The following is a 6,000-nucleotide window of genomic DNA, read 5'->3' as shown; positions in this document are numbered from 1 at the left end:
AGATAATCAGGCAACATAGCGCTCAGAGAGCCAGGAATCATAAAAATATCATGGAGCTTTACTATTCAGTACTGAGAGTGCTTTGCGATGAAACGTCTGGGTCCAACCTTCGTCTAACAGGCAACGGAAAAATTAAAGCAAAATTACTCATCATCAAAAGGAAGCAACTTAAAGGATTAAAAATAAAATCCAGGGCAAAATCAGTAGCAGAGGACGAAACGACCTCACTGTATAATTTTTTGATGCAAGCTAAAAATGGAAGGACACTTATGAACGAAATACGCACAAAAAATGTTACAAGTCTCAGAATCCGGAAATAAATACTGAATGAAGTCTGTCATTACTATAATAAACTATATTCTGAACATCCAACTTGAGAGGAGTCTCTTGATAATTTCCTCGACGCCATAATGCCACAGCTGAAGGAAAATGTCAACAAAAATTTCCTTATGGAACCCAATAAAGAAGACATGTAAGAGACTCTGTGCAACTCACGACTGAAAAAATCCTCAACACCAAATGGTCTGGATGTAGAATGTGTCCGTTACTGGTCAATACTGCGTGGGAAAATTACTGAGACTGTAAATGAAGTTATTCATGGCAAAATGATATCGAAAGAATTTAAAAACAGTAAAATTACACTTGTACCCAAACATAAAGGGAACGAAGACTTCAATAACTTTCGCCCTATTTCGCTGCTCAATGCAGATTTAAAAAAAATCTAGGATTTTAACCAAGATAATTTCATCCTTAGCAAACAAACTTATTAGTCAACATCAAAATTATGCAGTAGGCAAAACCATAATTCAAAATTCTGTCACTAACATGAAAAGTGCCCTGATTTTCCGAGATTTTCATAAAGCCTTTTATCTAGTGAGCCACATAGAAAGGGTGACGATTCCTGAAATGTATGAAAAAAATGTAAATTATTTACAAACTATGGCATGCACACACTCTATTCAACGTGTAAACTTCACTACAGATAGTCGGATATAGGTTATGACGTGTTCGATATTCTGCCATCATTGGTGATGATGTGGCTCAGACGAATAGCGAAATTTTGTATGACCTGCTGTAATGTCGGAACATTTTTGCTGTCAATGACCTCTTGACGGCTATTTTCAGCTCAGAAATGGTTTCGGGTTTATTACTGTACACATTTTCTCTAATACTGCCCCACAAAAGGAAGTCGCATGTGTTCAGATTCGGAGAAAATGGCGGCCAATCGAGGTCTATGACAGTGACCTCTGGGTACCCCAGAGTCAGAATGCGGTCCCAAAAGTACTCCTCCAGTACATAAAACACTCTCCTTCTTAGATGGGCTCTAGCTCCGTCTTTCATGAACCATGTCTCGTCGAAATCAGGGTCACTTCGGATAATGGAGATGGAATCACCTTCCAAAAACCTTCACGTACTGTTCGGCAGTCACAGTGCCAACAAGGAATATCGCACCGATTATTCCGTGACTGGAAACTGCACATCAACCAGTCCCTCGGAATAGACTTCTAGATCGTGAAATGAGGATGCTCAGTTCCCCAAATGCGTCAGTATTGCTAATTGAGGAACCCATCCAAATGAAAGTGGGCTTTGTCTCTAAACCAAACCATACAGCGGATTCTACTTCCATCACGCCCCGCGGCCAACCGTGCAATTTGAACGTCCTTACGCAAACCGTACAGAAGTTAAGAAGATTTTATTTCATATAGTTCAATTATTGTCACTCTCTACCTCCTAAAGACGTTAAAAGATACTAGGTTTCCATGAACGAGAATTACACGTAATAAAAAAACATGATGACAGGAGTAAACGCAAGAACAGTGTGAAACGTTGAATTACTGTGCTGATAAACCTCTTACATTATTTGATTTTCAAACAGCTGAGCAGAACTGAACGTACTCAGACATTTCGCTCTTTCCCTATTCTGATCAACACTAAACTGACACACAATATTTTTAGCGCAACACAATCTGACTTTTAATAATCCCTACAAAAGAATGGCCCTGACTAACAATAAACTATACCTTTCACAAATCACTTACCTCACAAAAATCTTCGTTACTCGAACTACTGCAATAAAGCGCGCGCCACTACTGCCAGCTAAATAAAAGATTCAAACTACTGAAGGCACTAACTACTGATAGGCATAGTTAGCAAATGAAAGATTTTGATAGAGAACAAACAGTGTATTTACCTTAATAGTGTTCAAAAGTCATTATATATGTAGCAGTTCATGACATCCAGTCTTACAAATGTACTGTCTCTGATGGACAAACGTCCAGATCATCCGCTCTCAAAATTCCGCCATCTCTCTCCCCACGTCCACCACTGCTCGCGGCTCACCTCCAACTGCGCGACGCTACGCGCTATTCACATCCAGCTGCCCAACACTACAATGGCAGACAACAATGCAAACTAGCCACAGACTGCACACAGCACAGCCAGTGATTTTCATACAGAGCGCTACGTGGCGTTACCAATAAGAAAACATAAACAGCCTACTTACACTTCGTATGGCACTCTTGTCGTTGTGCCACGCATCCTTACTGCAAACCTCTACGTCAACAGGATGATTCGAACTGTTGTTCTGCCATTCGTGAACAGCATTCAAGGGAGTGATTTCCAGTAGGATAATTTTCGCCCACATAACCTCTGTTGTAATCCAACATGCTCTACAGAGTGTCGATATGTTAACTTGGCCTGTTCGGTCACCAAATCTGTCTCCAATCGAGCATAAATGCGACATCATCGGAAGAAAAGTCTAGCGTCATCCACAAACAGCATCTACATCTACATCTACATTTATGTCCGCAAGCCACCCAACGGTGTGTGGCGGAGGGCACTTTACGTGCCACTGTCATTACCTCCCTTTCCTGTTCCAGTCGCGTATGGTTCACTAGAAGAACGACTGCCAGAAAGCCTCCTTGCGCGCTCGAATCTCTCTAATTTTACATTCGTGATCTCCTCGGGATGTATAAGTAGGGGGAAGCAATATATTCGATACCTCATCCAGAAACGCACTCTCTCGAAACCTGGACAGCAAGCTACACCGCGATGCAGAGCGCCTCTCTTTAAGAGTCTGAAACTTGAGTTTGCTAAACATCTCCGTAACGCTACCACGCTTACCAAATAGCCTGTGACGAAACGCGCCGCTCTTCTTTGGATCTTCTCTATCTCCTCCGTCAACCCGACCTGGTACGGATCCCACACTGATGAGCAATACTGATGAGCAATACTCAAGTATAGGTCGAACGAGTGTTTTGTAAGCCACCTCCTTTGTTGATGGACTACATTTTCTAAGCACTCTCCCAATGAATCTCAACCTGGCACCCGCCTTACCAACAAGTAATTTTATATGATCGTTCCACTTCAAATCGTTCCGTACGCATACTCCCAAATATTGTACAGAAGTAACTGCTACCAGTGTTTTTTCCGCTATCATATAATCATACAATAAAGGATCCTTCTTTCTATGTATTCGCAATAGGTTACATTTGTCAATGTTAAGGGTCAGTTACCACTCCCTGCACCAAGTGCCTATCCGCTGCAGATTTTCCTGCATTTAGCTGCTATTTTCTAATGCCGCAACTTCTCTGTATACTACAGCATCATCCGCGAAAAACCGCATGGAACTTCCGACACTATCTACTAGGTCATTTATATATTGTGAAAAGCAGTGGTCCCGTAACACCACCCTGTGGCACGCCAGAAGTTACTTTAACGTCTGTAGACGTCTTTCCATTGAGAACTACGTGCTATGTTCTGTTTGCTAAAAACTCTTCAACCCAGCCGCACAGCTGGTCTGATATTCCGTAGGCTCTTACTCTGTTTATCAGGCGACAATGCGGAACTGTATCGAACGCCTTCCCGAAGTCAAGGAAAATGCCATCTACCTGGGAGCCTGTATCTAATATTTTCTGGGTCTCACGAACAAATAAAGCGACTTTGGTCTCACACGATCGCTGTTTCCGGAATCCATGCTGATTCCTACAGATTAGATTCTGGGTTTCCAGAAATGACATGATACGCGAGCAAAAAACATGTTCTAAAATTCTACAACACATCGATGTTAGAAATATAGGTCTATAGTTTTGAGCATCTGCTCGACGACCCTTCTTGAAAACTGGAACTATCTCTGCTCTTTTCCTTCCGTTCCTCTAGAGACTCACGGTACACGACTGTTAGAAGGGGGGCAAGTTCTTTTGCGTACTCTGTGTAGAATCGAATTGGTATCCCGTCAGGTCCAGTGAACTTTCCTCTGTGTGAGATTGGAATAATAGAGAATTGTGAAGGTGGTACGACGAACCCTCAGTCAGGCACTTAAATGTGATTTGCAGAGTTCCATGTAGATGTAGATGTAGAAACCTGTGTTAAATTAATTGCACACAACATAAACCCTACAATTTGATTTATATCAGGTGCGAGACAATTACAGATACGTTATTAGCCATTAAAATTGCTACGCCAAGAAGAAATGCAGATGATAAACGGATATTCATTGGACAAATATATTATACCATAACTGACATGTGATTACATTTTCACGCAGTTTGGGTGCATAGATCCTGAGAAATCAGTACCCAGGACTACTAACTCTGGCCGTAATAACGGCCTTGATTCGCCTGGGCGTTGAGTCAAACAGAGCTTGGATGGCGTGTACAGGTACAAATGCTCATGCAGCTTAAACACGATACCACAGCTCATCAAGAGTAGTGACTGGCGTATTGTGACGAGCCAGTTGATGGGCCACCATTGACTAGACGTTTCCATTTGGTGAGAGATCTGGAGAACGTGCTGGCCAGGGCAGCAGTCGAACATTTTCTGTATCCAGATAGGCCCGTACACGACCTGCAACATGCGGTCGTGCATTATCCTGCTGAAATGTAGGGTTTCGCAGGGATCCAATAAAAGGTAGAGCCACGGGCCATAATACATCTGAAATGTAACGTCCACTGTTCAAAGTGCCGTCAATGCTAACAAGAGGTGATAGTGACGTATAACCAATGGCACCCCATACCATCAAGCCGGGTGATACGTCAGTGTGGCGATGACGAATACACGCTTCCAACGTGCGTTCACCGCGATGTTGCCAAACACGGATGCGACCATCATGATGCTGTAAACAGAACCTGGATTCATTCGGAAAATGACGTTTTGCCATTCATGCACCCAGGTTCGTCGTTGAGTACACCATAGTAGGCGCTCCTGTCTGTGATGCAGCGTCAAGAGTAGCCGCAGTCATGGTCTCCGAGCTGATAGTCCATGCTGCTGCAAACATCGTCGAACTGGTCGTGCAAATGGTTGTTGTCTTTCAAACGTCCCCATCTGTTGACTCAGGGATCGAGACGTGGCTGCACGATCCATTGCAGCCATGCGGGTAAGATGCCTGTCATCTCGACTGCTAGTGGTACGAGGCCGTTGCGATCCAGCACGGCGTTCCGTATTACCCTCCTGAACCCACCGATTTCATATTCTGCTAACAGTCATTGGATCTCGACCAACGCGAGCAGCATTGTCGCGATACAATAAACCGCAATCGCGATAGGTTACAATCCGATCTTTATCAAAATCGGAAACGTGATGGTACGCATTTCTCCTCCTTACACGAGGCATCACAACAACGTTTCACCAGGCAACAGCGGTCAACTGCTGTTTGTGTATGAGAAATCGATTGGAAACTTTCCTCATATCAGCACGTTGTAGGTGTCGTCACCGGCGCCAACCTTGTGTGAGTGTTCTGAAAAGCTAATCATTTGCATATCACAGCATATTCTTCCTGTCAGTTAAATTTCGCGTCTGTAGTACGTCGTCTTCGTGGTGTAGCGATTTTAATGGCCAGTAGTGTATTTCATGCTGGCTCATGCAACTAATTTCTAGACTCTCATTGCATTTTTTTATTTTTCGTCGATAAATTGACACTCATTTGAAAAGAGTCATCAGATGGAAGGGATTCCACCTGATTTATTGCACATTAACGTTTTTTAAGCGCACTGGTACTTTTTT

The sequence above is a fragment of the Schistocerca nitens genome, chromosome 2, assembly GCF_023898315.1.
Source record: "Schistocerca nitens isolate TAMUIC-IGC-003100 chromosome 2, iqSchNite1.1, whole genome shotgun sequence".
In the NCBI taxonomy this organism is placed as follows: domain Eukaryota; kingdom Metazoa; phylum Arthropoda; class Insecta; order Orthoptera; family Acrididae; genus Schistocerca; species Schistocerca nitens.
Note: the sequence above shows the minus strand (reverse complement) of the source record.